At 39.4% G+C, this 20,807-nt stretch overlaps 1 protein-coding gene across 6 annotated transcripts in view; it reads left to right on the plus strand.

Moving 5' to 3' along the window:
* The window catches only part of casz1 (castor zinc finger 1), a 601,697-nt gene that overhangs the window by 278,451 nt on the left and 302,439 nt on the right, over nt 1-20,807 (plus strand). The window lies entirely within an intron of this gene.

The raw sequence follows: 20,807 nt of genomic DNA on the forward strand, positions 1-20,807 counted from the left end.
ATTATTATTATTATTATTATTGTTATTATTATTATTATTATCCCGTGTTTTGCTGAGAAAGGCATACTTAACTCGTGGAAGTCTTTTGACGTGTACCCTACAAGTTTGATCTGCCCTACTTCCCTGTTTGCATAGGGCAAGAGTCCTGTTATTTCAACACATTATATAGTGATAAGATATCTCCTGCTTCCTTGTTATTCACTTTGATTTTGAAAAACTGTAATCTCTTAAAGTACGCTTTACCATTTCTGCTGTATTCCTATCTGGCCTTATTCAGATGTCCAGCACTAACTGACTTTGAACTGCTAGCGCTTCACAGATATTCTGAATGAAAAGAATGTGGTCCTTGAACACTCCCAACAACTCCTTTGTCTGTGGCCTCCATTCCTTCTTTCCCACTAATCTGTTTTTTTTATTCTCTGCACTCAGTTAAGCTATGATAACGCACTAGATTCGCACTACACTGAAGAATTTAACAATTTAAATTGTTCTCTTAATTTACCTGTAATTGCATATAAAATGACTGCTGCACTGGCTGTACATTTGACTATTTAGCACTTTTGCAGAAGCAATTTTTGAAATATTTTTTCTTTTATAAATACTAGATGTTTGACAGTTGCTGATTAATGCTTTAGTATTCTCCCTCTATATTAGAGTGCTGATGAACCCCTAGTTTGCATCCTCATTTAGAGTTTTATTTTCAGTATGTTAAATACAGATTCTAGGGTAGCAGAAGTCTAGGCAGAAACAAATAACATTTTGTTCGCTCGTGTAATTAAATAATCAGTAGCTGTGACTAGATGTTTTTAGTGTGTCTACTTTCCTTCTGGTTTTTGCTGTACTTTGTGCTTGCTGAATTCAGTAGAATAACAATTAGTGCATCAGTGTCAGTTCAAATGCAGTTCTCCGTAGTGGTGTTGAAGTTTTAGTGCCAACTAAAAGAAAAAAAAACATACAATTAGCATCACTGATTAGCGTTACATAAACTTAGTATGGCCCTCGAATCCCAACATATGCTTACAAGGGGGAAAAAAGCTCTTTTAGGAGGATAAAAATGTGTATTGTGTTACGTATGAGAAAGCGGGTATGAATGGTTAATTGCTTGTTCCTGTGGATGATCATAAAAAGCTCCAGTAATCTGGTGAGACATGGAAAGCTGGGCTTAAAAGAAAGAGGCAACCATTATCTGTGTTGAGTTTGCAGTTTTTAAAAGAAAGACATTTTAGGTTCCTGCAGAAACTTTACTAAAGTTCATACCTCATTTCTTGACCTTGCATAATCCCGGGCTGGCGTATTAAGCCAGGGAAGTTTCACAGAATTTCCATGAACTTGTTTGCAATGTGAGTTTCATCCAAACTTGCATATCTTCACACCACCTTACTAGTTTGTTTGTCTTTGGCACATTCTTTTTTTTGGATTTATGCCCATATTTTGCCTGTTGACAGAAAATAAGTTAAATACAGTACTGTAGAAACAAAGCACAACAATTAAAGGAAGCTGTAGACAAAAAATAAAGCTAATTAATTAATAAATAGTGACAGGGGAACATTTAGAGAGTGTGGTAAATTGCGCAAGATTTTTGAATAGAGTTGGGAATGCTGGACAGGAAAAATCTATTCATGAAAATACATTTTTAAAATTAAAGTTTTACTTAGGTGGGAATGAAGAAACAATTGAGACGAGAACAGGCCGTTCGGCCCAACAAAGCTCGCCAGTCCTGTCCACTGAATTCTTCTAAAATAACATCAAGTCGAGTCCTGAAAGTCCCTAAAGTCAAACTCTCTAGCACACTACTTGGTACTTTTGCTGTCGTTAGCTTCATATCAGTATGCAAAATCTCTGATGCCTGCATTTCAGTAACATGAGTTCCTCCTTTTCAATACCAACTGTACTTAAATAGCTTTTGGAATAAAAGTGTTCTTTTGAATGAATATATAGTTTGCTTATTTTACTTGCCATCAATAATCAATGATGCAAAGGAACACAGTGCAGATTTTGAAGATCCTTTAAGGTCTTTTAAAATATTTTCCTTTTGTAGCAGGTGAAATCCCAGCCTATGCCACAAAATGTTCATTGAAGCAAGCTACAATTTAATATCTGTGTGAACTCTTTTTCAAAGGTTAATATCCAAATCTGGTATGGATTACCTTAAAATTACTTACAATGCTATTAAAATTATGAATTCTTTTTGTTGTGGCCATAAATTAATTAAAAATGGCAGCATTTTGAAAAATACAGTAAGAAGCTTTGCCAAAAAAAAAAAGAAAGAAAGAAAAAGATTTTAATGCGTCTGGCAGAACAACGAACATCTTAAAACTAAGATAGGGAAAAAAAAATGAGGCTTAACTGAAAACATATGGTAGTGTATTGAAGACAAAATCTTCTTAAGAGGATCACTGCAGAGTAATAAAATGAGACAGAAAAAGGGCACGTGTGGTGGTTTGGGTGGAGGATGACAAGATTTTGAAGAGCTGATACAGCCATTTTTTGTTAAAGGGGCAGACGTGAAATAATGAAGCAGATTAATTTAGGCATATGCGGTCTGAACACGCTAGTAAAATTATCTGTGAAGAACATTGTGGATTCTAGCTAATGGTGCCTTTGAAGTTTCAGTTTAACGTCTTAATACAAAAATCGGGACCTACTGATTATTAGTTTTTTTTTCTTTATCAAAAGGCATTTTGAATGCAATTTATTATATTGTAATATTTATGAAAGGTTTCCTATGTATTAAAATTTTCAGGTTGCATATCCTGTCACTCTTTGTTGCACACAAATTTTCCATATGAATGATTTGTTCAGTTCTGGGTCATGTGAACTGTGAAAAGCTTACAGTTTATTCAGAGGATTATTTAGGATTCCTAGCAAATTGTGGGATATCTGTTCATTCTGCACAATCAAAAAACTGTTTGGGCTGAAGGTTACTTGCTGTTTGTCTGTTTGTCTTCCATCTCAAGTCTGGTTCCTTCCCCTAAAATAACTAAATCAACACAGTGGCTAATGGACAGATTTCTCATTCGTAAATAACTGACATGGTGTGATACATTTAAGAAATAAGGGGTAACGTTTACTTATGTTACATGTACGTTGACACCTGAGGCTGTTTGTGTTTATTATTCTCAGACCTGCTTACAGTAATCTTGGGCCCATCCTGCCAGCACAGGGTGAAAGACAGGAAGCAACCCTGGGTAGAGAATGCCTGTCCATCACTAGGCCCACTCACACACTGGGCCATCTTACCTAACCAACACAATGTTGGGGCTGTCAGAGGAAAAGCCACACAAACAAGAGCAGAATGTTCAGACTCCAAACTAAAAACATCCAGACGCATAATTCAAACTCCGGACAATGGATCCCATAGCTGGTGATAGAACATACATGACAGTGTACAATATATACAGTACTAGCCAGCCCCCCGCGTCTTAGTGAAAAAGGACAGTGAGGAGGGCCCGGCCAGGCTCCCCACTCCTGATGTCACTCTTCCCCCTCCCCTCGGCCCGCAGCCTCTGTCTCTCGAATTAGTGCGAATATATGACTCCTGCAAGCGAACTATGATTCTTAGTGCAATGAGAAAAGTCGTAAAATCAACCGGAATGTTCAAGCAAATTATAGAAAAAAAAGATTTAAATCCGTGAAGTAGTTCTGTAGTTCGCTAACTAAGCGGAGTTAAGGTTACACCCCGAGGCAGATGCGTGAGTGAGGAGGGCCCACAGCCCGATGAGTCTCTCTCTGATTCACGTTAATAAATCAGTACTGCAAGCGAACTATGATACTTAGCGTGATGAGAAAGTCACAAAATCAACCGGAATGTTCAAGCAAATTATAGACAAAAACCCGATCTAAATCTGTTAAGTAGTTCTCTCGTGAAAAGCGGACAGACATACAAACAGGTCTAAAAAAACTACGAGAAATTTTGCGCTTGGACCACCAAATTTTTAAAACCGTTTCTTAGCGAGCACCTATGAGCCAAGGGTAACCTACATGTCAAATTTCAAGTCCCAAGTCCTCACGGTTTGGGAGGTTTCGTGATGAGTGAGTCGGTGGTATTTGGCTTTTATATATATAGATTTTAAAAAAATTATGAACAGTTCATCTTGTAAAGCACTTTGAGCTACATCAATTTGTATGAAAATGTGCTATATAAATAAATGCTGTTGTTGTTATTAGCATCTTGCAGCAAAGTCAGCTAATGTTCTGGTGGAGTTAGTCTGGACGTTTTCCAGTCTGGTAGGATTTTGGACTCACTAGAATTTTTGGAAAGTAGCACAAAGTCTTGTTTAAATGGAGTCTGCATGTTCCTCCTTTGTATGTGTGGGGATTTTTCTTCCCCTTCCAAATCCCAAAGACGCACATATCAAGTCAATCGGGAAGTGTAAACTGGCCTGGCTTGAGTGTATATGTGAGTATGTCCTGCTATAGACTGGCAGACTACATCTGATTGGCTCCTGCCTTTAAACCAATGCTGTCACGACAGGCTGTGGCTTAGCAAACTGGATTAAATGAACTCAGCAAATTTTTATTCCTTAGTGATTTTTAATCCCCATAAACAATTTCTTGTATTAGGAATTTGTCAGTTTTCACATATCCCAACTTACTCTGCAGAGAGGTTTTTTTTGGGGGTCAGAGCACAGGGTCAGCTATTTGTTCGGTGCCCCTGGAGCAGTTGCAGGTTGAGGGCCCAACAGAGTAGCATTCCTTCTGTCACTGCCAGGATTCGAACTGGCAACCTTCAAGTTACCAGGCCAGATCCTTCAGCCACAGTGCCACCACTCTGCCCATAGAGACACCACTCTGGATAGTTAGGCTTTGAAGAAGGTTGGATAGGCTTAATTTAATGACTTCCATAATTTATGTGTGCTTATCTTTTAAAATGTTCATGAGAATCCTGAAGGATTAAAGAGTATAAATTAAATTTTGAAATATTTTGCACTATAATGAGAAATAACTGTTTAGCAGAGGTGCAAATATTTAGCCGGTGCTAAACTTTTACACTGCCATATGAGAAATTCATGTATAATGCATAATTATGTCAACAAGTCAGCAAATCCTCTCTCTGTTTAACATACTTAACACCTAAAAGTGTTAATATGAATTTGGCTTCAGTGACACCTTTGTTGAAGCAGACTTTCTAAAATAATGAGACCGACACCAGAAAGCCAACTGTTTTCCCACTCTTAACAAGTTCATTGTATAGTTTAAGTTTATTGCACAGAAGGTTTTAAATGTGCTCTCCTGCAGTCAGCATGGCAAACATGTTTAGGATAATTGTTTAATGTTTATTTGTATTTTGAAATGATTATATTTTGATTTACAATTCCATAGATAAAGCTGATTTGGAGATTTTTTTCCTTTGTTTCTTTTATATTGCTTAGCATGACAGCTCATAACTTTTATGCCTAAGTCTTCCCTGATAAAAGACAAATCCCCGATTTTAAGGTGTGGTTTCTTTGTTCCTCTCGTCGGAAGTAGTACTTAGAAACAGCTTTTGTAAAGAGCTTCTACATGCAGGTGCTGGACCAAAGTTGTCTGTGTCTGGCCTTTAATTTATGAGGTATGGATTTCTAGTCACCCTCATCTTTATGCAGGGATCTGGGACTAGTGAACTGTCTGCAAACATTCAAAACACGAGTTCATGCATACATTTTTAAACCAATTATCCAGTTTTGAGTCTCAGGGAGTTTAAAGCATATTTCTCATAAAAAGTGTAAATGAAAAATCATTTAAATAAATTTGTACCTTCAGGCATTAAACATTTCTTTAGTATTTGTACAGCAGACCAGTTGGAAAGGAGGCATCTTCGTCACTTGTTTTCAAAAATCAGATGGTCTGATTCTTTAATCCATGACACCTCTCTTAAAATAGACAGGATATAAATTAAGAAAGCGGGGGTACGAAAAATTATATAACATCCATGGAGAAAGATCTAGTAAGAAGACTTTTGTAAAATGCAGTGGCTGGTTAAAGGTTCGAATTGAACTGACCTTTCAAAAGGAAGACACTGGAATTGGTTGGTCAGGTAGTATTTCAAATGACAGCAGCACTTTGTTGGTGCTTCATTCTTACTTGTATTTATTTTTAAATTTAATCACCTATTTTTATTACTCTCTCTTTTAATATTAGCCAAGAATAGCACGCTTTTAGCTGTTTTGATAAATGAAGGAACTTGCTCCTTTAGTGAATTTGGGAGAGGAGGTTGGCCAAGACTGTATCTGTCATCTGTAACGTTGCTTACAGAAGTAAAGGGCCTCTGCTGTGGTTTACATGTAGCAGAACAGCCATTATATCTAAGAACCTGTCCTAAATTTGCAACCATTTCATTTTTTTTTTTTTACATTTTATTGAATTTATTAAAATCAAATAACATTCCATACAAGCTAGTCCAGTTTTACAAAACTAGGTTTTCCAACCATTTCTGTTGGGAACAGCCTTCTGGAAGAAGATGCAGGGCCACGTCAAGGACGCTCTGGCGAGATTATATCTCTTACTTGGCCTGGGAGACCCTCGGATTTCCTGTGGAGGACCTGTGCACTGTTTACCTGGTCTCTTCGGCTTGGCCACTGTTAGCCTCACCAGGGTGAATGGATGGAAAGTGGGGTAAAAAGGAAAAAAAACTACTTTTGTACACGGTACACCCACTGCTATAAACACTAATGCACAGCTGTGATGCTGTTCTATGTGTTGGAGCGTACTTTGCATCAATTCCTCTATTTCATGAACTTACAGCATGACAGGGAACAAAAGCCTATCTCAACAGCATTAAGTAGGGATAGAGCTAAGCCTGGGCATAAAGCCAGTCCAATGCATGGTACAGTCACACATTCACTCTCTCTCGAGAGAGACACTTCAGATTTGTAAAACAGTCCTGATTTACATGTGAAAAGAACCCAGCATACCCAAAACATCCACGTAAACACAGGTAGAACATGCAGACTCCTCACAGCAGGGCATGAGCAGATCTCTGCTGGCATGAGAGGAGAGCACCCACCAAAGCACTTGTGTCCTCTGTTACTGTTAGCGCTTCTCTTGGTATTTGTACAGTTGTTCATTTGAGGGTTTCTGGGCCTTGTCGGTAACACAATATAAGTTCAGCATCGTCTTTAGTGTAGGTCTAGTACTACTAGGGTTTTGCACCGTGTTAGCCATTATGGATGTAGTGAGACGTCAAGCAAAATGACACCTTTTATTAGCTAACTAAAAAGATTTCAATATTCAAGATTTTGAAAGCAACTCAAGCCCCTTCTTCAGGCCTCAGTTGCCTCAAAAGCTGGAATATTGTTATCTTTTTAGTTAGCCAATAAAAGGTATAGATCTAGAAAACAGTTTCAAGCTGAATACTATATATTTGCTCTTTGTACAATATGTTTAGAAGTATTTTTGGAAATGAATGAATATGGACGCTGTGCCATAGACAGCTGGCATACTCTCACTGCAGTATTATCTTGTTTTTGTTACGAACCACAGACACACAGTGACCTGAAATTTTTAACATTTTTTTTTTTTTTTTTTACTGAGTTTTCGAAGGGTTTAGCTACAACATAGCTTTCAAATGGTGCCTGGCCTTGTCTTAAAAATAATCATGCTTTCACAAGATAGTAACCTAATTTTACTTGATTAAAATCAAGCTGCTTTTGGAAGCCCCCTTTTACATAGTCAGACTACGTTAGCTTGATTTTAATCAAACATACATTAAGCACATAATGAAGTGATTGCTTTGAAAGTAGCTGTGGTGGAAAAAAATATTTATAGGGCAGCCTTCTTTTACAGTTTAATGAAAATTTTATACATATTAAATTTAAGATATTATTGGACCCAATAGGGCATCAGAGTCTCTCTTCAAATTATGTTGTTAGATGTGTGACAGACCCCCCAGAGAGGGGGAAGTAATCATCCTTTCTTTCCAGAGTGATGGTACAGCAAAGGATGCAAAGTCCCAATCTTCCTTAAACACAGATGAGAATATCCTTGAGAGCAGAATGTTCCAGATTGTCGCTCTTTCTGCTTCACTCTCCTATTTCGTTTTGCAGAATGTTTGCACATATACTTTAAATGAAATATTTATTTAATGGGTGTTCTTTAATGACATGTGTTACACATTAAACAGAGCATTAAGTAATTTGTAAGTTATTCTAAGAGTAATGTGCTGATTTTCAAAAAGTCCAAATTCAAAACATACTATGTAAAAGGCGAGAGGAGAGAAAAAACGGTAAATCAGCACCATTCTTGGCTGTCATGCTCAGTTGGTTGTTTATTTCAACCTTAAAACTTCGAGTTCACAGTATTCAGCCCATTTAAAAGGGATAGACTTTGCATTTTCTTTATAACAACTAGCCAAGTCTTTATCCATTATAAGTAATTTTCAAATCCTTATGAGAACCCCAGTGTTTTTAGCCCAGGCAGTTTAATCACTTTTTCTGTTTGCCTGTTTTCTCCATCTTATTTGTTAAACTTTCAGTCCATTTTTTTCTTGATGTTCCAGGGGTTCGTTTGCTGGCATTTTCTTGCCTTCAAACTGTGCTGTTTTGATTTTCGTCTTGTCTTGCAGAGCCATTTAAATTTCTACACATTATTTCCATAGTTTCCCATAAGTTATTCATTTATAAAAAAAAACAGCAGAGTGAGGAGCCATTTAGTATTATATGTCAGGCTTGCAATGGTTGACCACTTGCTGACCCATTCACTCCGCGCAGCCCCCTGAAGCATAGAAACAGAGCCTCAATGGCAGAGAGCAGGATGACACCCCATTGTGCCCAGCTAGCTATACAAGTCTCATTGATAATGTTGAACGTTGTGAGCGCTGGTGATGGGAAATATAATGAGATAAACAAATTAGAAAATGTCCGCATGGTGTAACATTCAGATGCGCTCGGAAACTAAGGTTAACTGATTTGAGCGTTGGAGCATTTTAAGTTTATTTTTCTTTTTTAGTTACTTCATCAAAGAGTCAGTTATCACATTTTTGATTGTTAAATATTTTTTAAACACTTTGTCATATTCAAAACTAACAGCGATAATAGAATGCAGTTTCCTGTGTTAGCAGACTGCTTTTTAACAGTAATTTACAATGTCATGTAGTTATAAATATATCCAAAAAGGCTTGTAGCCGCTCAGCAGATTTCACAGATAGCAGATTACGATTCAGGTGATGTACAAATGATATCGATTGATGTCCTCTTGTTAGTTATTAATTGTGGAGAGTCTGTGGCTTATTGTAGTTAGGCTTTCTTTAACATTTTTGAAATTAGTTCAATTCTTAAGTTAATGTAGTTCCTCGCTGTAGACCATGATAGAGAGCAGAACTGTAGGCTTTAATAATTAATTATAGTGTCAGAGAAACATTGTAATGTGCAGATGATGCAGTTGTGACGTTGTCAACTACTGAATACTGAGAATTAAGAGATGAGCACAGAAAAAAGTTTGGGGTAGCCATCCTGTATACTTGGAAATTCGGAAAAAGCAAAAATCATCAATATGTCTTTACAAACCTGAGTTCAAAGCAGAACTGATTTGTGGTTAACAAAACGGCGTTTTTATAGCAGAGGAAGTGACGTCATCAGGCCCAGAACTGGATGTGACATCATCAGGTCTAGAACTGGAGGTGATGTCATTGGGCCTGGTAACCGGGAGTGATGTTGACAAGCCCAGGCGGGATTTCCCTCAGGTGGTCTGTAGTATAAAGGATTAGTGCACATTGTTACCCCCCTGGTCCAGCGAGAGAATACCATCTTTTGAACCCTTTAGCTGCCTCCCATGCGCATGTGTGCGACAGTACATGTTGGTTCACTCTATGCCTACAAACCGACGCTTACAGAATTCCTTTCCTCTGACAGTCATTTTTCGATAAGTGACTTCTTTTTTATTTCAAGCATTGAGAGAAGTGAGCTGGTGTGCTAGAAGACTGCATGCACACTTCTCACAGTTCGAGTCATCTTAGACTAACTTGTTCTGGAGATTTGTTTTGCCATTAGGAGAGGTTTTTGGATGAGCAAAAGAGGAAAATATACAACATATACAAATTGAAGTAACCCACCTCAAGGTAAACTCGAAACTATTCAGTAATTTAAGATACACAGAATATTTCTCTGCCTTAGATGAGTTTGAAACTTTGCCATTGCAAAATTGGAGATTTTGAAAATTCACAACAATTTATGGAGCACTGTATTGGAGGTAGCTCAATGAAAACTGAACTTCCATCCATCCATTATCCAACCCGCTGAATCCGAACACAGGGTCACGGGGGTCTGCTGGAGCCAATCCCAGCCAACACAGGGCACAAGGCAGGAACCAATCCCGGGCAGGGTGCCAACCCACCACAGGACACACACAAACACATCCACACACCAAGCACACACTAGGGCCAATTTAGAATCCCCAATCCACCTAACCTGCATGTCTTTGGACTGTGGGAGGAAACCGGAGCGCCCGGAGGAAACCCACACAGACACGGGGAGAACATGCAAACTCCATGCAGGGAGGACCCGGGAAGCGAACCCAGGTCCCCAGGTCTCCCAACCGCGAGGCAGCAGCGCTACCCACTGCGCCACCGTGCCGCCCAAAACTGAACTTTCCCAGCAAATTTTCTTGAAGAATAAGTGTGGCAAATTTTGATAAATTGGTCTTCTGGAGAGCTGAGGTATTTAATGCAGACAGACAGGCAGGCAGAAAAGAGAGGGTCAATAAAGGATAGGTTTCCGATATCTAAAGCAAGGAACAGGTTAAGTACAATAAGCAGAGATTCCTACTGAACAAATATTTTGGCAAGAGGAAGTGATATCAAAGGTCTTTATTTTAGAAATTAGCACAAGAATCATCAGTGCTGTTTAGCACTTTTCAAAATCTATAATTCCAACCATACACATTTATTTTATCCTTGTCACGTGAGCAGTAAATCTTCTTTTTGTTTTGTCAAAGTGCAGTGTCACACATGTGCGAATAGGAGGCAGCTGAAGGGCTTGTTAACACGTCCACCCAGGGGGCGGCATGGTACACTGACTCTCTTTCTAAGTCTCCTGCAGACCTTTCCCGGGAAATCCCACCAGGAGCCGGTGTCTCAGCTCAGAGCACGTCACTTCCGGTCCTGGCCCAGAGGACAACACCACTTCCCCCAGACCCCCTATAAAGCCTCTCTCCCCTCCTCTGGAGTTCAGTTCTGTTTTGGACTCAGTCTTGTAAACTAATCTGGTCTTACAATTCTTTCTTTTTGCAGCCAGGGACATATTATATAGGTGGCTGTCCCAAACTTTTATCATGTCTGGAATCTCGTTTTGTCACACCAGATATTTCTAACTGCATACTGACTTGTTTTTTAGCACTGTCATACTATAATCACACTCCACACATGTTCATGTCATGCTGTTAGTCAATGTGCCCATAATTTTAACTGCAGAATAAGGTGGTTCTGAATAGTAAGCCCAGACAAAACATAACTATCCAATGATGTGACAGAAAACTGTATAAAATTGAAATTAAAAAGAAAATAAACTGGCATATTAAAACAAACTAGAAATGTTAAAAATCAATTACTACAAATACTGGCAAAAGTAGAAAAGTCACTAGACAAAAGACAAAAATTAAGAAGCATGCAAAAGTTCAAGAAATTATACATAAAATAGCAAAAGACATTTACAAAGACTACAAGGCACAGTGCTAGAGCACTTCATAATTTCTGATGCTTTAAAATAATTGCATTCTCTTGCAACATGATTTTGTCTTTTGTGGGTGCTGCCATTTTTGTGAGCTATTATTGATAGTTACTATGGAGTTACTATGTAGGGAACATCGCAAATGCACCTTCCTGTTGTCCGAGATTTAAATACTCTGGTTATCGTCTCTCTGTCATTTTACTGACCCTAATTTTGACCTAGCAATTAGGCTTTGTTTACTTACTTTCTGACTCGCCAGTTTTACTTTTGGCTAGTTTATTGTTTGTGTTTCTTTTCCCAATTACTTACTGCACGTCAGTGTTACTGATACCTTGCCTTTTGTGGTCAGTACACTGAGGTTGGACACTAAGGAGGGAGAAAAGGACCTTTGCCGATTGGCTAGACAGAGGGACTGAGCTGGGAAAGATGTGCAGCAGGTTAGGGTGATAAAGGATCAAGATGAAAACGTACTCACAAGCGAGGAGAGTGTGTTGAGCAGATGGAGAGTCAGAGAGGCAAGATTGCATTGGTTTGGACATGTGCAGAGGAGAGATGCTGGGTATATTGGGAGAAGGATGCTTAGGATAGAGCTGCCAGGGAAGAGGAAAAGAGGAAGGCCTAAGAGAAGGTTTATGGATGTGGTGAGAGAGGACATGCAGGTGATGGGTGTAACAGAACAAGATGCAGAGGACAGAAAGATATGGAAGAAGATGATTCGCTGTGGCAACCCCTAATGGGAGCAGCCGAAAGAAGAAGAAGAAGACACTCGTGGTAATCCTCATGTTGTTACTCTGGCAGAACCAAGTGTTTCTTCACTCATGATCCCAAAAGCATATTCAAAAGGCAAGCTACCCTTAGTCCCTTAGGCCTGGTTTATATGCATGCTCCAGTGGACACTACTGCTACACAAGCATTTTACTGTTTATACTTGCATGCGTACTTTACATTAATCTGGAAGATTCCACCAGGTGACAGTGTGAGATATCATCACGGTGAGAAAACATTCGGCTTCGCCATGTTGTAAATTGCCTGAAACATCCATTAAATTCCGAGGACACCTTGCCACAGTATCTCTAAAAAGGATGTTTAATAATTATATCCATCAATCCGGGTATGCGCCCATTCCAGCAAGCATCTGGCGCGAGACAGAAACAAAATCTTTGGATGGGGCATCAGCTCATCGCAAGGTGAACACAAGCACACACATACACTAGCATCATTTTAGTGTCACCAAATGCCCAAAACTTCATGTCTTTGGAAGGATACCGGAGTACACTGTGGAAAACCACCAGGAAAACATGCAAACTCCAGGCAGGGAACACAAGGGACACAACTCACTGTGAGGCAGCAGTGCTATCGCTCCGCCACCGTGCTGCCACAACATCTGTAATGATTTTCAGTATTCATTATTTAAATGAAGTTAACGACTTATCTATAAAACGTAACATACATACTTTACTGCATTTCGTCATGGAAATGATATCAAGTATAAATCTAAGGATTCTAATGAGAGATGGAATATCATAAATGTAATGTGTTCTGTGTGTGGCGATTGCTGCTGTCAGTTCAGGAGGAAGCCCCAGAAGCACGTAGCGATTAACAACTGGGTCGGTTTTAAGATGACATTTACGACGATCTACTTTATGATAAAGTAAACTACGACATTAAAGTGGACATTTCGAGATTAAAGCCGAAATTTCCACTTTAATCACAAAATACACCTTTTCACCATGCCCTTAATTTTTTTCTCTGTGGCTCAAATACGCTGCTGTACATTCTGATGATGTTGTGAAGGTGCAAAAAAAAAAAAGATGGCACAGAAGATGATATGTGAGACTTTTAAAATGTATTGTTTCATTACGTTGGGGAATATGCGATGCATGAATATAAAAGCACCACAAACGCATTTGTACGTATGTCAGCATTTTGCATCACCACATCGAATCATTTATCAAACATCAAAGCATGCACATCGATCCTGTAGGATCCGCAAAGCGGCTTTCTGTGACATGTACATAGTAAACAGAGACTCTGACGTCACATTCCGACTTTTATCACACTGCGCACCCCGGCTTTTTGCTGGTACTACAACTCGCGCATGTGTCGCTTTAATTTCTGAGGACGTGCTCAGAGGATGCATCAAATGAACTCTGGGAATGCATGGCAGCCAAAATGAGTGCGCATACATGTTCTGAGCGTGAAGTATAAATGAGCCCTTAGTGTTTGGCCTTAACCTTTGCCAGAAAATTCTTTTGTTTGTGTTTTAATCTTTGCCGTACTGTTTTCACACCCATCTCAATCATTTATGTAAAAGATTTAATGGTCAGAACACACACAGAGCATCTCCAATGACATATCAATTCTTCCAGGTCTATGTTCCGTCGCTTTACAGCTTTCTGCTTTTTCTCACACTTGCACTAATAGAGGATATATTATATATATTACTTACACAGTACAAACTTGGAAAATACAATAAGAAAGTTGAAAAAAGTGACAAAAATAAATTTAAGTTAGGATGACTTTTAGACTAATTGCATACCTACTGTATATATCACTATATATACGGCCCACTCTCACAACCCCAAATTCCTGGTGCAATTACTACAATCACAGTCCCATGTTAAAATAAAGTTTTTCATTAAGACATGCTTTTCAGCTCTGTCATACATATATGAAGTACATACCTTCTTACAAGGCTTCTCTTTTAAACAGTTCTCCTTCTTTTTTCCAGGAATACCAAAGGATCCTTTTCGTGTGTCTTTTATATTCCCCTCCACTCCTGTCCAGACTCTGACTCACCTGGGAAAGGTGAAGCATTCCTTTTTAACAACAAGACCACCCTACTGGAAGTACTTCCAGATCAGACGGGACCTCTCCTTGCCTGGGGAGCAGCTCCTGGCAGCCCCTTCTAGCGACACCAATGGACCCCACCAGGGCTGTTCGCCACAAACTACAACTCCTATGCAACCTTGCGGGTGTCCAAACAGGGGTCATACCGGAGGGATGCTGCCACTCTATGTATTGGGGGAATACTTATCTTTGTGAGATAGTCTCCCTCTGTCCTTCCATTCCAGTGTCCTTGTGACTAGTAAAGATAATATATTCTTATATATTGTTTTTCTTTCTACTCAGAGCGCTTTACACTGACAGAATGGAACCACTTTAACTACCACTAATGTGTAGCACCCACCTGGATGATGCAACGGCAGCCATTCTTGTGCCAGTACGCTCACCACACATCAGCTGTTAGGTGGTAAAGGGCTGAGAGAGGGAGCCACGTAGAGCTGCGAGATGATATGTGTACACTTAAACAGTGCAGAGTACAGTGACATGTATACTTACATGTGCTGATCAACATACAACATGGTGCTACTCTCTACAGCAAACAAGAATACTTTTGAATCAGATGCCATGTAATTAAATGTAAGCTGGCCAGATATCAAACTTGGTATCTGTAAAACAAGTTTTAGTCAAAAGTGCAACACATTCTCATTCAGTTCTTCTCACCTCTTTGCAATAAGTGACATCCTTCATCTTGCATGTTTGAAATGCACTTATCTCATGCTTGTTACCACACACTGTACTACACTGCAAAACAAGTTAGGAGAGGCCTGACATAAAAAAAAATAATCTTCAATGAGCTCAAGGCTACCATATTCAAACAGTGTAAAATTGGAGAGATAATTTGCAAATAAAATAGCAGCTCAAGGAATTTTTGAGATGACATTGTAAAGATGGAAATCTTCTCGTCATTGCTCAGCCCCTTCTTTATTAGCAAAGACATCATTATTAAAATTAATACAGAGACATGTACTGTACCTAGACACAGAGGAACTGCAAACTTCTTAATGAGAAGCTGCATCTGAAGACAGTGTAAATTAAAAAAAAAAATCAAACAAATTGATTGCATAATATTTATTGCTTTTTCTGTTATCTTTTTGCAATGTGTTACAGTTGCTGTTTAAAGCTGGCTGAATAATAATAAAACAAAAAAAAACATGTTCAATAGTTTCCTCCTTCTTCTGCTAACATTCAGTTTGGGAGACTGACTTAGCAGGTTGTTGATGGCAAACTTCACAAATAAAGATAAAATTTTAAGTTCATCACATGAGGTAGCTGATTTTGACAATTCAGTAGATGGACATGAAATCCGCACATTTCCCAGAGTTCCCAGATAGATAGCACTTTACATTTAGTGTTTGTTGTGTCCTTCCCTCAGGTATTGCTGTTAAGTTCTGTAAAGGAGTGTCTAACTACCAAGGGGTTGACAGTGTCAAGAATACCATCAGCGATGAACAGGGCTGGGTAGAATGTGCAAAAGAGAGAGCTAGAGAGAGCGAGAGAGAGAGAGAGAGAGAGAGAGAGAGAGAGATAGAGAGGGGGAGCTAGAAAGAGAGAGAGAGAGAGCAAGAGAGAGAGCGAGAGAGAGAGAGAGCTAGAGAGAGAGAGAGAGAGTGAGAGAGAGAGAGAGAGAGCAAGAGAGAGAGAGCTAGAGAGAGAGAGAGGGGGGGGGCTAGAGAGAGAGAGAGAGAGAGCGAGAGATAGAGAGAGAGAAAGATAGAGAGGGGGAGCTAGAGAGAGAGAGAGAGCAAGAGAGAGAGCGAGAGAGAGAGAGAGAGAGAGAGCTAGAGAGAGAGAGAGAGTGAGAGAGAGAGGGGGGGCTAGAGAGAGAGAGAGAGAGTGAGAGAGGGAGCTAGAGAGAGAGAGAGCGAGAGAGCGTCAGCGTGAGAGAGCGTGAGAGAGAGAGAACAAGAGAGAGAGCTAGAGAGAGAGAGAGAGAGAGAGAGTTAGAGAGCTAGAGAGAGAGAGAGAGTGAGAGAGAGAGGGGGGGCTAGAGAGAGAGAGCTAGAGAGAGAGAGAGAGAGAGAGAGAGAGAGAGTGAGAGAGGGAGCTAGAGAGAGAGAGAGCGAGAGAGCGTCAGCGTGAGAGAGCGTGAGAGAGAGAGAACAAGAGAGAGAGCTAGAGAGAGAGAGAGAGAGAGAGAGTTAGAGAGCTAGAGAGAGAGAGTGAGAGAGAGCGCGAGAGAGAGCGCGAGAGAGAGAGTGAGAGAGGGAGCTAGAGACAGAGAGAGCGAGAGAGGGAGCTAGAGAGAGAGAGAGAGCTAGAGAGAGAGTGCGAGAGAGAGAGTGAGAGAGAGAGCTAGAGAGAGAGTGAGAGAGGGAGCTAGAGAGAGAGAGCTAGAGAGTGAGAGCGAGAGAAAGAGAGAGAGAGAGAGTGAGAGAGAGAGCTAGAGAGTGAGAGTGAGTGAGAGAGAGAGAGAGAGAGAGAGTGAGAGAGAGAGGTCCAGCGTTTGTCCCTGTCACCTGGAAGGAAACACACAGTTAGCCTCAGGCACTCCAACAGGCGTGGGAGATGCCTGATCATCTTCTCAGAGACACTGTGAAGTCAGAGAAGGCTGGCCAGAGGGCTAAAGAGCTCCTGCCTGGTAAACATCGTTAAAGTTTGATAAATGTTTGATAAACTAGATCTAGTATTATTATTTCGGCTTAAGGGTGATTCACATTCTCTAAGACATTAAAGGGAAGTGCTTTTAAGACAGAGGCCAGGAAGCACTTCTTTACACAAAGAGTTGTGGGGAATCTGGAACAAACTACCAAGATGTGTAGTTGAAGCAGAAACCTCAACAACCTTTGAAGAACCTGGATGAGATGTTGGGCCAGCTTAGCTATTCGCTAAACAAACAGGCTTGGTGGACTGAATGGTCTCCTCTTGTTTGTTAAATTTCTTATGTTCTAAATGGCAGCCCAGGTTCACAAACTGGGAAAGCTGGCTTTAAATTGTCCGTTTCAATGTGTGTTCCGGAAGAGCTGATAGGAGATCAACACTCTTGGAGCTACCGTATCTGCTGGGAGGCAGCACATGGTTCCAGGAGCCCAGTATATCTTTCCTTCTGGCAAATGAGCAACTGAAAAGCTGTCTGAGAAGCTCAGGCCTTTTAAGGGTTACTGAAGGCGCAGAGGCACAGGGTCACCGGTAGCCATTAGAGAGACAGAGTGAGTTCCAACCCATTGTCCATGAAGGGCTAAAGTTGCCTGACCCTAAAATTGATTATGGGGCTTGCCCGGAAGTGACCCTAGCAGGATGTTTAATGCTGTTTCAAGACAGAAGGTTAACTGAGCCGAGAGTCAGTAGGTGAGTTTAATCACGGCTTCTAATCTTGCAATTAAGCACTTAATTTTAAATCATTTGATGGCATTAATTTTTATGCCTTTTAATTTAGAGCTGAAAGGTAACAAAATATGTTAATAGTTCAAGGCAGTACTGTATATCCTTTTCGCTGTGATGCCAGATCACTTATATAATTTCTAATTGTTTGCAGATATAATGTGGAGAAAAGCCAAGCAAAATGACACCTTTTATTGGCTAACTAGAAAGATTACAATATGCAAGCTTTCGAGGCAACTCAGGCCCCTTCTTCAGGCAAGATGTAATACAGAAACTGAAGTTTCCTATGTTTATATACACACTCTAGGACAAGAAACAGCATTGGTAAATCTTTAAATGAGAGATTTTGTATGTAAAAAATTAATAGATTCATTCAGGCTAGGGTTAATTTAGCAAGAGAGAAAAGAACAATGTATTGTCAAGATCTCTGGATAAGATAACTGTCCAACAAAGTCTTTTGAAGTTTGTAATGAGTTTTTCAAAACAATGTGGGTCTGTAGACAGGTTGTCTGTTATTCTGAGAGATGTAAACAATCCTCATATCTGGCCATAAAACTCTGGTCTTTATTCAATCCATGTTGTAAAGTATTAAATTTTAGCATGAGTTTAACTTCCCATTCTTTTCTCTCTTGCTGTGTTTTGAAGTTGCCCATAAGCACTGTGACCTTAAAGTCCTTCTCACAGTGTCCATGGCTGTTGAAGTGGGCCGCCACAGGAACATCTGTGTTGCCATGTTTAATGTGGAACCTGTGTAAGTTCATTCTCTGGCGGAGTGTTTGTCCAGTTTCTCCCACATAGAGTGCAGTGTCAGGACATTTCATGCAGAAAATTAGGTAGACTACATTAGATGATCTGCAGGAAAATGATCCCTTGATGTGATGTTCGAGTCGGCAGTGTGGTATAACTATACGGTCTGTATCATAGATGTGGGCACATGTTTTGCATCTTTTCTGTAGGCATGGAGATGTGCCATTTTCTGTTGGTTCACTTAGGGAGCCTCGGACAATTAATTGTTGAAGGTTTGGTGGTTGTCTGTATGCCAGGAGGGGAGGTTCAGGAAATACATTTTCAGTGTTTGGTCATTGTTTAGTATTGGCTGAAGTTCTTTTATAATTTTTCGAAGTGTTTCAAGATGTGGGTTGTAGGTGACAACAAGGGGGATGCGATCCTTGTTGTCTTTGTTTTTATATTCCAGAAGGTTGTCTCTGGGTATGGCAGTAGCTCTTCTTATTTGAGTGTCTGTTGTTTTCGGGGTGTAACCTTGTTTGATGAAATCTTGTCTGATGTTCCTGTGGCGGCCCACTTCAACAGCCATGGACACTGTGAGAAGGACTTTAAGGTCACAGTGCTTATGGGCAACTTCAAAACACAGCAAGAGAGAAAAGAATGGGAAGTTAAACTCATGCTAAAATTTAATACTTTACAACATGGATTGAATAAAGACAAGAGTTTTTATGGCCAGATATGAGGATTGTTTACATCTCTCAGAATGACAGACAACCTGTCTACAGACCCACATTGTTTTGAAAAACTCATTACAAACTTCAAAAGACTTTGTTGGACAGTTATCTTATCCAGAGATCTTGACAATACATTGTTCTTTTCTCTCTTGCTAAATTAACCCTAGCCTGAATGAATCTATTAATTTTTTACATACAAAATCTCTCATTTAAAGATTTACCAATGCTGTTTCTTGTCCTAGAGTGTGTATATAAACATAGGAAACTTCAGTTTCTGTATTACATCTTGCCTGAAGAAGGGGCCTGAGTTGCCTCGAAAGCTTGCATATTGTAATCTTTCTAGTTAGCCAATAAAAGGTGTCATTTTGCTTGGCTTTTCTCTACATTCATAATGGCTAACACGGTACAACACCCTAGTACTACAGATATAATGTGGAAATTGTTATTTTTTCGTACACGTGGATCTTATTATTCAAGGTCAACATTTCCTATACTTCATGCAAATGACACAGCCGAGTTGTTGCTGTCTTCCAGTGTAGCATGGCCTTTGTGCAACTCTTTGGCTATAGCTTGATGTCTATATGTAAATTGCAAACATATTTATTTATTTATTGCATGCACACAGATTTCCTTAGGGGGCAAAAGCTTAGTTTTCCACACACAAAAGAAGTTCTGTAAGGCTTGAGTGTGCAAGTTGACAGTGCAACCATTTGACGGAGTGAAGGCCCAGTCAGTGATTCTTGTCCAGTAGTTTTTGTTCTGTCAGCTTCAGCTTTCTTCAACCCAGAGGTGAACGGAGAAATTTAGATGAATTATTATTATATTCATAAGCAATATGTTTCTTTTTTCATTTGACTTTTCTTGCAGTAATAATAGACAGAATTTTCAATAATATCCGTGTATTACAAATGTTGTAAAATGTGTAATTAAAACTGTTATTTGAAGGGAGCTTCTTTCACTTTACCACGATATCTTAAATTATTATATGTATGATGTGTTTAATGTAGTTTTCTTATTAATAATTTTGGGGGCTGATACATTTTTAAATTAACTGCAATGGCTGGTTGTAAATGTGAAAATAGAAGATGTTTGGTTGTCTCCATAACTCACTTCTTCATAGTTTGAGGTCACTGATGACTCTTTCCTTTCAAACTGGAAATTATTGTACGTTTATATGAGTTTGTCTCATCTTCAAGGTCAAAAATGTAATTTTTGCTCTTTCAAAGGGTTATAACCTTAAAAGGGAGCTTGACTTCTATCTGTGGGTGATTAATGAGCGACTCGTGCATTTGATGTTTCAACTGTGACATTTTAAACTTTAAATATTTTATACGCATAGAGAAAAAAAAATTAAGATAGGCGCTCATGTGGAATAAACTGGATTGCAGAGAAGGAATGAGAAGGACGACCTGGTATCATTTTAATAGAACAGTTAGAGAGCTGTGGTTTTTCTTGGTGATTTTTATTTGAGGTTTTTATGTGTGCGCAAGCTGATTTAAAGGCACACTAAATCATTGTGGATGGGGAGTAGTGGATTATGCAT

Source organism: Erpetoichthys calabaricus, chromosome 8 (assembly GCF_900747795.2).
Source record: "Erpetoichthys calabaricus chromosome 8, fErpCal1.3, whole genome shotgun sequence".
Classification (NCBI taxonomy): domain Eukaryota; kingdom Metazoa; phylum Chordata; class Cladistia; order Polypteriformes; family Polypteridae; genus Erpetoichthys; species Erpetoichthys calabaricus.